The 13,835-nt window shown below is 33.9% G+C and overlaps 1 protein-coding gene across 3 annotated transcripts in view; it reads left to right on the forward strand.

Moving 5' to 3' along the window:
* CELF2 (CUGBP Elav-like family member 2) overlaps positions 1–13,835 on the forward strand; it is a 545,978-nt gene that overhangs the window by 102,465 nt on the left and 429,678 nt on the right. For all 3 annotated transcript variants that reach the window (XM_072354469.1, XM_072354546.1, XM_072354461.1), the window contains 2 exons: positions 3,996–4,038; positions 4,857–4,892. The gene's annotated coding sequence lies outside the window, so the exon portion shown is untranslated. The remainder of the gene's footprint in view (positions 1–3,995; positions 4,039–4,856; positions 4,893–13,835) is intronic.

The raw sequence follows: 13,835 nt of genomic DNA on the forward strand, positions 1-13,835 counted from the left end.
CCATGTGAGAATATGTGCACTAGGTCCAAATCCACCAGAATGCCTAGGATAAACACATTGATGAATCATGGGAAGATCAGAATAGTTTTAAAGATCAGCCTTTCTAGAATTTAGATTCATTTCTTTACAGCATCATTCTCCAGACAGATTTATTTCTGAGTACCCAGTTTTGAATTCATCCTTGTTTGTTTTTCTAAATCCAACACAGTTAGCTAGAAATATGTAACTCCATCTATTTTTTAGACACTGAAACTAACCAACTAGCTATTCAAGGATATGTATGGCTTGTAAACCTACCTCCATAAAGCAATATCTAAGAAACTGTGTTCTCCAAAATTCTAGTAATGAGCAAAACAGCCTGATTTTGTGACTCTGGTGTGTATGATTTGAATTTGGAAGAGACTTGTGCATTTCTGTTTTTCACTTTTGCATCTGTGAAATAGGTTGTATTTTGCACAGAGAAACAAAACTTTAAATCAGTAATAAAAGTACTTCAATCTTCTTTAATTTCTTGGACCTCATATGTTTGTGAGCATAGGCAACTTGCTCAGGTTCCAGTCAAGAAGGCAGAACTTTAAAAAGAATAAATAAATAAATAAATAAATAAGCAACAACAACAACAACAACAAAAAAGAACCAAGATATGTAATTGTTAATGGCAATTGTGTCCAAAACATACTCCTGTTAATATGGAGCAGAGGATCCGTATTAACATAACCCATCTCCAGTGCTAACACAATGCCAAGCAGTGCAGTACACGTTATTTTCTCTCAAGATGTTGAAATTGTTAAATTAACCAACTTCAGTTAGTTAAGTAAAGCATAAAGGGATGTATCACCATAATTCTAACTGCTTAACCTTCAACAGCTATCAATTATTAGTGTTGCTTATATATAGCCTTAGAGCTCATCCTCAGAATCCCTAAGTGCATGTAATGGATATGCTTGTACAACTGCAAGCACTTCAGTAACTGCCGTCAGGTGACATACTTCTCAGCTGATGCTGATATGACGTTCTGACGAGGCTACATACTCCAGTCTTAACACATTTGTAAAACAGTCTTAAGTCAACATTGTGTTGGCTTAAGATGTTTTACTTTATATTTACGGGAGGTGAGGAATGTGCTTAGTCACATTAGGTGAAAGTTTATCAAAGGACTACCATTTACAATGAGCAATAATGTGTGAACACTGGACTAGATATCTTCAGAGATCATCTTCCATCATATTCTTTCTTTTTTTCAGGGACTGTATGAATTATGTAATTTAATAAACAAACTGTATCAAAGATTTGCAAACTGAAACCCAATAAGGGTAACAAGAAAAGCTCAGGTGCACTAGTTGCTGTGTAGATGTTACGATGCATCTCACATGTAGGAACTTTCATTTAAATGGAGAGGGAGTTCAGCTACTAATGAACAAGGTGCCCATACCAAAGCAGTATATGGAATTGTCTGTAGCTTAAGCTAGCTAACCAGTTATGCTTCTGAACTGTATGTAGCTTTTGTGGCTGTGAAAGAAAGACTTAAATCTTACCTGGCATAAGAATAAATTGTTGAAAAAAAAAAAAACATGGGAAGGGAGATCTTACAAAATTCACTGGTAAAATAAAGCCTATAGGAAGGGAGGTTATAGCCCTAAGCTTTATCGGTTTAAAGCTCCTGGATTGCTATTGGACAATTTATATTTTGTAATGACATACTGCTTTTTTTTTTTTTTTTTTTTCCTGGACTGATGGCCTCATCCAGTTTTGAGCAAAACCTTGACCCCTGCTGGACTATGAAGAGCTACCCCAAACCAGAATTTGTCAGTCATAGAAAGAGTTGAAAGCCCCCAGAAACAAATCATAATGCTGGACAATTCCAAAGACTTAAGGCTGGACTTCAAACACTCACTCATTTCATGTTCATGCAGAATTTTAAATACATATCACCTACAAAGTTAGGTCAAATTAAAATTATTTAAATGTTCATTTAAAAGATTCTAAATTTCCAAAATGGAGAAAACTCACAGAGTGAATCACAATTTTAATTTTATTATTATTTTTTTTTTTCCAAAGAATATTCTGCATTCAAGAAAAAATATATTTTTTTTTAAGCATGCAAGTCAGTTTGTAACACAGTTACTGCACAGGAAGAGTTGAAAGTCCTGTACTGTTCAGAGTTGTTAATTTGTCTATGTATACTCGATGTATATATATCATGGGTTTTAATTAAAAATAATAATAATAATTTAAGTTATTTTCTTATCCCATTTCTAATGTGATTCTCTCAAAGATGTATACTGACCCAAAAGGGAGCAATTTTTTTTTCAAGGAGTTTTTATTTAGCTCAGTTTAACCTCCACTGAGTTTGTACAAAAGAGTCCATTTGATGATGCTGTTTATGAAGAGGCAACAAAGAGGATGGATTTGCATTAGATGACAGGAAAAAGGCAGAGATGAGACACAGGGGAAAGGTCAGAAATGAATATACATGAAGTGAACAACCTGTAGGAGAGGAAAAATGTGTTTTTTGGTTCATAGCTTACTTAATTAATAAAGGAGAAAACAACTCATTGATATCACACCCAGAGTAGTTTACCAAGTTTACCATCTCTATTATTTGTAGCTTACGTGAGATGAATAAGAATTGTCTTCCTTCCTAACAGTTACTTATTTTTACCTAAATACCTTTAAAAAGAGAGTGAGAGAGGATTTTAAACCAGTCTAAGAAACATTATATGCAACAATTTTGAAGTTTCAATTGACTGTTCAGAATTTTTAGCTCAAGTGTTGGTTTTCAAATGAGCATAAAACCACTTTTAGTGATTATATGGCCTTTTTCTTCTAGAATCTAGAATCAGGCCACAGGTGGAAGAAGAATCAAATATTTTAGATGAACCTCATTCCTTCAAGAAAAAGCAGAGCATTGGAAATGTCACCAAAGAATTCCTTGATATTCCCACTTTTGTTTTCACATTTTCAGTCTGGATCAATTCATCTCGAAAAACAAAATACTAGACATTTGTGAAACTATTTTGATCATTTTTGGAGTCTCTTAGCCCTAGCATTTAGCTGACTTTCAAGTAGGTTGTTGTGCATATACTAAATCAGAAACCCACTGCTTGTGAATAGGGCAGCCTGAGAAACTACGCATCACTATTAAACTTCTTTATCCTCTGATGTGAAGCTGTTGCAATGCTGTTTTTCTGTTGTTATGTTAACTGCAGATAAATTCTTCAAAATAGCTTTCGTTAACCAAACAACAGTGGTTTTCAGTCACCCCTATCCAAATGCAATTAGTTCCTATAATATGGTAATAATCCTCCAAAATGACCATTGGCAGAGGTTTAATCTGAACTACAGTTCTCAACTGCAATAAAACACAAGAGCTGCTCCATAAGTAATGCCTTGTATTTTATTATGTCAACACCACAGGTGGATATAATCTGCAGACTTATAAGTCTTCTTTTGAGCATATAAATAAACTTTTTGAAGTTGCTGAGAGAATTTGTGTCACACTGTACATATGCTTTAGCATTGTGCTTTACGGAAGTGATAATAATCTTTACCTTGGCCATTATTTAATGAATATTTCACCATCTGTCGTTCATGAACTTCCTTTAACTGACTCATTCACATGGATAGTTTGGCATTTAACTCCTGTCTTTTCCAAGTCAGGTGCACTTTGCTTTCATCTCTATTCTAAGTTTTTGTTGATTACATTTTTCATTCTCCCTGTACTAAATTTCAGTATACTCATTGACTAAACTACACTGTAAACAAACAATTTGGTACTGAGACACCAAATCTGAGATTCTTTAATCTCAAATCGTTATAACTTCAGACTCCCAGTATGCAATTTAAGGATCAGAAGATGAGTTTTTATCATAAAAGTCATTTTTGAAAGCAATTCTAAAACAAGGAAAATATGAATGATGGGTTAAGTCATTGTAAATCTATAACCATTTTTCTCACTTGAGTATTTCATTTTCTTATGTACTTTCCTTTGCTAGGTCTACAAATAGAAAGATTTCAAGGTGTTAACCAGTTGCACAGGTAAGCTCCAAGTTTTTCGAGGACTTCATAATTTCAAATTATTCTATTTTTCTGCTCATTATAATACAAGATTATAATAATTATATAAGATTACAATTTAGTTACCAGATCTTTTTTTCAATTCCTGTTCTTATTTTTACTTATTTTTTCTCATTCTTTGCTATGTGTTTTATCATCTTTCAGATAATTATTGTATTACTGATTTTTTCTAATTATTTGTTTGTTTTCCTTGTTTTATTTATGAAACAAGTTTAACAATAAAATAGATACAAAAAATAAAATATACAAAAAAAAAAAAAAAAAGAAGAAGAAGAAAAAGAAAGAAGGAAAAAAGAAAGGAAGAAAGGGAGGTAGGGAGCAAGGCAGGAAGGAAAAGGAAGGAAAAGGAAGAAATTAGAAAGAGAAGAAATCCTGGTTTTATTTTATATGAATTTACCTGTTGGGAAGTAATAAAACTAATGCGATATAGAACTGTATAAAAACCCAAAGTATATTGTCCAGGCTTTTGAACACACTTTCTGAGTTCACTCCTTCACCTAAAAATGCACAGATGCACACTTTACTCCAGTCTTCCTGTGATCATGCAAATATTATCAATACAGTTTAATCAATGACTAAAATGTAACAGTGAACACCCAAACTGAACTTAAATTTTACTTTTTCTTTCTTAAAAAAAAAAAAAATAATAAAAAAATAATAATAATAAAAAGTTTGATTACTGGTTACAAGGGCTGAAATGCTAGAAGATGAATAACAGGTGGTATAAATATTTATTTGACCATCACTTAGTTGATACATAAATCTTCTTTTTTTGTCAGCTATACAGCTCTTCTCATCTGAGTAAAAAGGAGTGGGTAAGTTGGAATGATTAATGATTCTTTTCAGTTGCATATTCTATTTATAACCTTTTCATTCATTAGAGTTTTTAATTTGTTTTGGGTATGTTGATTTTCATGCTCACATGTAATTCTTAAGAAATAATTTATTACAATTCATATTTCTTTCTTTTCAAAATTATAATCCAATTACTTTCTCAGTAAACAAGAATGCCTCCTTTTTATGTGAAATGAACAACCAGCAAAAGTGGATTCTGATTAGACAAGCTAATTTTGAAAGGACAGATGGAATCAAGCAATGAACTGGATAAAAATAGTAATTGAGTATACTTTGTTAGGTAACAAATGGAACAAATTTTAGAGACAACTAATGCAGGAGATACTTAATGCTAAGATATATTAAACAAGTTTTGTCTTACTTATTAGCTGCTATAAATCATAGTTAATTTCCTTAAATAACATACTAGTGCCTTGCTAAAAATATGATGTTCCTGTAAACACATGCCATTGCAAGACTTTGTGTTTTCTCCTACTTTGCCTGGAAACCCTAGCATTCACTGCTGGAGTTTTTTAGACCAATAAACCTTTGTGACTCAAATTCAGTCACAGTGGCACAAATACCCCAGACTCATATTAGGAATGTTGTTATCAGAAATGGACTCCCAGATGTAACTGTGGTTGTTCTGATTTAAGTTCCACAACCACTTCCTCCAAACACACAGTATCAGAAAGACTTGCTTTCACAGATTGAAGGACCATAAAATGAAGCATAGCCTCCTGTGTTGCACAAGAATCTGAAAAAACATCACATTAGACATTACAGAATTCTTCTGGCAGGGCCACCTACTGCTACCAAATTGATGAGGACTATGTCCAGACATCCTTTGAATGAATGTGACCTATTCTTTCCATTTGTATTTTTTTTCCCGTGCATATGGAATACCATGGCTGGAGATCAGCATCAATATTTTCTCTTATAACACATGTATTCATGTATATGTTTGAGCACATGCTTCCTTTCAGAAGGACGCAGATGAGCATGTCAATCTCAACTACAGACAAGGGTGTGGAAATTTGCCTGTACCCTTGTGGTTTCAACCTGCATAGGAACAGGAATCTGTCAAATCCTGATTTCGGGATTATTGTTTCAGTTATTGACTGTTGCTAATAGCAGCAGAGAACTAAATACATTCCAGAAAAGCTTTGTCACTTCTATTGCATATGAATTGTGACCTGGATGAATATCCTGTACATCTTTGATTGTCAAGCTAATGAATTCTGAATATTTTCCTATCTTCTTGTGCATGTTTGTTTTGCCAATTATACCTTCATAGCCTATTTACCATATATGTTGCTGTATAACTTTTCTTCCACTGTTCTGGGAAATACACAGCTATATTGCGAGAAAATAACAAAGATGGAATAACATCTCTGTAGAGTTATTTCAAAATCCACGTAACTGTGATTTATGGTTCTTTTTTTCACTTAATTATGTTCTGAGGTCAGATTTCTATGTATCTAACTGAGATGAGGAGAGGATAAAACACACAGTCAGAAGATATAGGTCAAGGAGCATTATATACATATAAACCAATATGGAAAAGTGATCTAATAATATTCAGTATTGAGAGAAAGGTTTTGGTAAATTCATCCTAGTTATAAACACTGTATCTTTTACATTGGTTCTCTGAATGACTTAATTATGCACCTGCTGCAAGTCTCAAGTTGCTAGGATTGATTTTATTTAAAGTCTTAGAGTAAGGCAGCCCTTTTTATTGGGTTGATGGAAAACTTGTCAGGTGGTCTCAAAGATAATTTTATGTGTTTACCTATTGTCTGTTTGCTGAATACAATGAAGTTCTGTTTTTAAGAAGTTTAAACAAGGAGGGCTTTTTAATAAATACTTTCTGGAGTGGTAGAGTTCTGAGAAGAAAAAAAACAGAACCTTTATTGCTCTTATTCCTTCATGTTCTGGAAATTAGCATTTGTGTATGTATTTCCAAAGAAAGAAGCAAGATTATAATAAAAAATATCCCTGGCTCTCATTAATTACTTGCTCCCAAGGGAAAAAATCCTTCAAGGCCAAACTTTGGTAAACTCAACAGAAGTCAAAGGTCAACAGTAACAGTTTTCAAGAGTTTTAGTACAAATATATGCATTGTGTCCATTCAGTTTTTTGTTGTTTTTTTTTTTTTTTTTTTTCAGATGTTGAGCAATTGGCAATTTAGTTTGGAAAGAATACGTAAAGTTACCTATCCATGTATAGTGAGTGTGATGTGATTTTGTTTTATCTAAATCTAAAATAAATTTTATGTAAGACTTTTTTGTCTTACTGTTAAGAAATAGGAGAACATTTTCTTCATCCTCCCCTAGCAGTAGCATTTCTTCGGCAATTTTCAAAGCTGCTTTCAAAAAAAAAAAAAAATAGTCAAATGCTATGTGCAACTATTAAGAAGTATGTTGACGTCATTCTTTAATAGTATATTGTATGATTGCATTTGGTATCAAAGAGTAAAACTTACTGCTGTGAAAAAATCAGTTGTAGTTCTTTCTCTTTGTCAACTGACAATGTATTGGAAAGTTGCTGAAGGTAGCAGGTGATACACAGTGTTTTAATAAGGAACATAACAGTGAAGATGCATTTGATTCCTGTTGCCCAGGAGGCAAGATGTATTTTGCCAAAACCCACAGCTATGGAAGATATAGGAAATGCTTCATTTTCTCTGGGAACTTGAGAGCCTAAGTTGTGAATTTTATCAGATAATTTTGAGAACAAATACCAAAAAGTTAACACAGAACTTTAGGAGCTGATATAGGCACATAGAAGCTTAAGGATACCATCGTCATGGCTATCTGTTCCTTCAATCCAATATTTACTGCCAAATTTCTCCATCTTCCTCTTTCTGTGGCTTTATCTCATCAGCAGGAATTGTACCTCTTCCACCTTATCTCATGATCTGTGAATGTCTGCGTCACATGGAAAAACGACACTATAAAATACTTTCAGCAATTTCATAGGGACAATTCTGTTCTCCTGGCACCATTTCAGGCTGTTTGCTTACTCTGAAACAGAAAAGCAAATGAAAATAGCATCCTCCTCCATGTAACATGTAACCACCTTTTTTTTTTTTTTTTTTTTTTTTTTTTTTTATTGCAGTATTCTTTACAATGACGAACCTCTATGAAGGAGTTTTTTTGGATAGAAATGAGTCAACCCAGTGTCCTCCATTTAAATCAATCCTGTCAGCTTAAGTCTGAGGAGCAGCTCTTCACAACCCAGTCAGAATAACAAGATAGCGTAAATATATTCTCCTACTAGTTTAGTATCTAACTCTAATTTAAGAATAATAAAAAAGACTTAATTTTAAAAATCTGCTTATTTTTAAAGATGATAGTAGAAAGGTAGTAAATACAACCAGTACCGTAAAGAGCCAGCTATTAGACTTGAAGAAGGGATATATGGGTTTTTATATCTTTCTATCAAATATTCTAAATGAAGTTGACTGGACGTAAAACAAGGACTACACAGGGCAGCAATCCCTGTGGAGAGTACACATGCTGCAACAGTACATAGAATAAACCTTTCTATGCTCCAAAAATTGTATGAACCCAGCCTTTTTATTCTATTTGTGTAGTAATCTTCAGTTTTACTAAATGCTTGAATACACAAAATACTAGTTTTATTTTTTAGCACATTAGACTTTTAGATGCTTTTTTTTCTTGGTGATTGGTAACTTACTTCTAAGCACTACATATACTAAAGCTTTTTTTTTTTATTTACTTCCTTACACTTCCTCCCATCCACTTCCTTTCTAAGATTATACTGCCAAATCCCTCTTATCTCTCATGTCTTTATCAAAAAATCATCACTAACTGCTTTTTTTCCACATACTAAGCCTATGCAGTCAAACTTTAGAGTTTCAATATCTGAAATCTACTCAGTCTGTTTGTATTATCCAGTCACCAAATCCACTGCTTCCATGTTGCTGCTACTAATGCTGCACTAAAGCTAGTTACAGACATTCTCCCTTTTCTACTCATATGCTACCCTACTACATCAGCTTCTCTTTTGCCATGGTTTTCTGGATTCACACTGACAGATAAGTACAACATACAATTGCAGAATTACAGAACCATAAATTGATTTTTTTGGAAGAGACCTTTAAGATCAACTAGTTCCAAGTCCCCTGTTATAGACAGGTAAACTTCCTATGCTTTCAGGGAGGGGGTATCCACAACTTCTTTGGGAAACCTGTTCTGTTCTACAAAGTGATGCTAGGAGGTAGACCCAAGCCAACTATATGAGCCTTATATTACTTTAACATGATTTGTAATGTGTGATGTCAATATTTTGGTATAAACAGTATCATAGTTTCCTGTTCATGAACCCTTGCCTAACTTTGGTTTTTCTCATATCTATTCTCAATTTTGTGGTAAAGGCCTCCTTACTGAAGAGCTTCTCACTTACAAGAAAGTTGTTTCCAAGTTTATTACCTTTCTGGACTAAAGATTTCTCTTAGCATATGAATGCCAATCAGTGACTATCCTTACTTACTAATAGAGATTATTTTTACATAGATTGGAGTCCTGCATTTCAGAATTCCTTAAAATATCAGAGAACCTCTTTCAGAGAATCACTGCACAAATGGAACTACAAAGAATGCTGCAAATGTTAGTAAATACAACTGTCTGAATTGTACCTTGCCTGTACCTGTTCACAATTATTACATATATACATATTCAGTAAGTAACAAAAATGAAAAATCAAATAGTGGCCAAAGTTTGGGGAAAGACAGGCTTCAGTAAATATTGTTGTTGCTTAAGTCTGTATATTTTATTTGTAAGATGTCTTTTCATTTCTCATGGGAGATGTTACCTTGAAAAATATATTTTCCTCCTTATTTTTTTAGAAGCAGATTCTTAAAGCAGCTAGCAGTGGATTCAGATGTCACACAGGTTAGTAGTTGCTGTAATACTGACTTAGATTTGAATGCTGCTTTTGTCCTAAGTTTAAGGATAGGTTAGGAAAAAAAAAAAAAACAAACAAACAAAAACAAACAAACAAAAAAAAAACACAGAGTTCCTTTTTCAGCTGGCTAGGATACAAGAAACAAGAAATAAAGTGTATAGGAAGGGACTGAGGAAAGTTTTGGTGCATATTTCTCACACAGTCTGGATATAACAAATAGAAACAGATAGAGTGATATCTGTGTTTTTAGCAGAGTGCAGGAAACTCAATGAGGGAGAGTAAATATCATCCTGGGAAGGAAAGAGTGTCAGAGGCAGGCTGTAGAAGGAACCAATTGTAATTCCAATCACTCATTGAACCAAGCCTCCATTGGTGGAGCACCAACCCTGTTATGGTGCTCAGGGACCATGGAAACACAGAATCATAGAATGGCCTGGGTTGAAAAGGACCACAATGATCATATAGTTTTAACCCCCCTGCTATGTGCAGGGTCGCCAAAGACCAGTCCAGGCTGCCCAGAGCCACATTCAGCCTGGTCTTGAATGCCTCTAGTTCAAGTACTGGAAGGCCTCAGTGAAGTCTCCCCAGAGCCTTGGAATGGCAGTGAATGACCTAGACAGGAGACAATGAAGAATTCAAGGTTCATCTGTATTTCATTAGCAAGTTGAGCAAAATCAACACATTTCCTGGGAAATAGTTCTGTACTGATGAATCAGCGCCTTCCACAAGAAGATAAATATTCTGTTGACAGATTTGACCAGCTTTATTTTCAGCATGAAGGGATCCTGTGCTACTCCCCTCTGTCATATCCACTCTGGTCCTTGATGCAGAAATTGTCATATTTAGTTATATCTGCACATTGCATACAATAATAGCTGGAGGCATTAGATTACAGTACAAATTGGCAGAGAAATCAAAAGAGATCTAAGGTGTTTTCATCTGAATGCCTATATAATTGATAGCCTCTTCAACTAATGCTGCCATGGGTTGATACTGTCACATCACAGATCAAGTCCAAATGCAACCATATGCAAGATTACAGATTATTTTTGGCACTGTGGCACAGAAATACAATACAATGAAGCCTCAGGTTACCAAAGGTAGATAATTTGCATCCAAGCAAAGTGTAATCACAAGCATTGACACTGCTTTCCTCTGTTTTTTGGTGAAGCTGATTAAAATTTAAGTTTAGTTCACTCTTTAATTTATTTCTCCATTTAATTTCCTCTTTTCATATAGGGGAAATTATTATCTTACAAAGCTGACATTAAATGATCAAATAATATTGAACAACCTAATGAAAATCTTAAGAAAAACTCATTGTGAATTAGGTATTTGCTAAACTGACAATACAAGCCTTTGTAAACCTGATATTGTTCTTATGTAAACTCATGAATGGAGACTTTCTCAAATAAATTACTTAATAACATAAGGGAGTCATTGGCTGTGTAAATATATCCCAGGGGTACACACTAAGATTCCTGGATTTAAATGTTCAATAGAACTTCATATTTGTCACCTCTACTAACAAGTTTTTCTTTATGAAATCATTATTACCATGAAAAAGTTAAATTTTGTATCTAATTTCTTGAATTAATGCTTTTTGTTGACCCTAAGGGCTTGAAAGTTCTTTCACTGGAATGCATCATTTCATAATTTTTGTAGCCCCAACACTTTGCTCTCAACTATGAATGCACATTGTGATTCTTTTTAAAAATTAAGGTAACAGCTTCTATTTTTCTCTACACAAAACAATTAACAGAAGAATAACAGGCAATAAATATTTTTAATCTTTAATGTTACATTAGTAGTGAAAAGCCGTTTTTCACGTCTTCCAACACTGCCTATTGAATAATGCCTTTCTAGTTCCTCACTATGAAGATATTTGATTAGAAAAGGAAAAACAATTGAATTATTTGAAATCAGTGGAGCTTTCCATCATTTCTTGCTTGATATACTTATGAGTGCACAGCAGCATGGCCAGATTTTCAAGCAGACTAGACAGTGTTCTCTCCTCCCTATGTTATTATAGTTCAAATATAATCTATGAATGGGTTGTTTTATTGACATATTTTTTATTGTTGTCAATGTATCTTACTAAATAGGATTGTTATTCTTTTCATAAGCCCAGAATTTGGGCACCAAAACAACACAGCTTTTGACCAAAATGTATCTTGATGTTAACCTCTCCTCTGCCTATTGTTAGTAATAATCTTTTTTTTTTTATTATTATTGTTGATCTTTGTGAACTCAGTGTCATGAACATATGTTAGGCATAAGAAAAAATATAGGACTGATGGAAATGTGAAAACTATTATCAGATGAGTAGCAAAGATAGGCTTATCATTTGGGTACAAAAATCACAATGGAAACATGACTGTTCAGACAGTGTTCCAGACAGAAAAGCTACTTAGCTTTGTGCCAAGGCAAATTTGTGCTTGAAAACAACTTCTTCCATTCAGTGCTTTCCTATAGACTACAAATCAATTTTACATTGTAGGCATATCTACTGTTCCCCAGTTTAACAACGTGCATGAAAATTTTTATCATTATTATTATCTTTTCTGCCTGTGCATAGTGAAAACACTAAGGCAAATAATTAAGTCTGTTTTGTGGAAAGCTTTTGATTAGAATTCAATCTGAAATTAAGATTTCACTTTTATATATATTGTTTAATCAAATTGCTAGTGTACAAAAAGCTGTTGCAAACATGCAGGAGTCACTGATTCCCCTGATTGCCTCTCCTCTGGCTGTCCTGGGAAACTACATACCTAATGCACCAATTACTTCTGTGTTCGCGACATTTAAGGTCTAAGGAGCTGACTGTAACCTTTTGAGTTTGATTCATTTGCCCATATGTTCATGTCGATTGCTACCTGAGAAGCCATAAGTTAACCAATGAATCCTCGTGAGATCAGTGTAGATTATGCAGGATGTATGGGAGTCCCAAGGTTTTCCAGAGTACCCACAAAATCCTGGGTCCTACTGAAACTCCCATGGTGCTAGACCTAGACATTAAGCAAGTAAATTAAGCTCTTCTGTCTAAAGTGTTATTTTCTTTAATATAATAAAGAATTAATAGCACCTTCTTACACCATCCACTGAAATTATTCCAAAAGGAGGCACAGCCTCATCAATTTTAAACCAAACACCATTTATTCTGAACAGCTAAATACAATGCCATTGGGTGAATAATTTGTGCCTCTGATTCTTCCAATCTTTTTTAAAGTTTCTGTAAATATATACTCAGGTTTTTATCTGTAGAAGGAAAATCAAGTGTTTGTTTTTTCTCTCTAGTCAGAAATGACTAGAAAGTTTCCAACCTAGATTCCAACTATTTTCAAGCAGAAATTTCACGTGTCGTGTTCTATTTTGATGTTTCAACTTTCCCCAGCCAGGACACAAATAGTTTCAGGGATTAATACCAATATAAACAATCTTGAAAATTTTGTTAAAAATTAAATCCAAATATTACAACTTTTGGTGATCAGTGCTTGATGTAGAAGAGGGCTTGAACCAAATACTGAAACAGAAAAGTAAAACCGTTTATGTCCATATTCTGGCCACCAGCAACTTCCCTATAAACCTTGTCCCACATTTTCTCTGTAGACAAATGACCCTGCTTGACCTAATGGAGCAAATCCAGTATGTGTGATTAACCGAGTACAATTTTAAATTTCCTATAAAACATTAACTGTTAGAGAATATGTGAAACTGTAGGAATTAGCTATGCTAAAGTTATTCATTTTTTACTCCAAATGAGCAACCTCAGAACAGCTTGTTGGAAGGTCTGGTACTTATTTATAATCAAATTTGCTGATGACTTGCAATGTGCATGTTGAAATGAGGTCGGCCATTTGAGCAGCTCACCACTAACCTTGCCTTTCCAGAAGCCAAATCACTGCTCAGATGCTCGTAGGGTCTTGTTATTGCCATAATGCCAACATGTTATCCAAGTTAAAATGTCTTTTGCTGTTGATCCAAACATACAC

The sequence above is a fragment of the Excalfactoria chinensis genome, chromosome 1 (assembly GCF_039878825.1).
Source record: "Excalfactoria chinensis isolate bCotChi1 chromosome 1, bCotChi1.hap2, whole genome shotgun sequence".
In the NCBI taxonomy this organism is placed as follows: Eukaryota; Metazoa; Chordata; class Aves; order Galliformes; family Phasianidae; genus Excalfactoria; species Excalfactoria chinensis.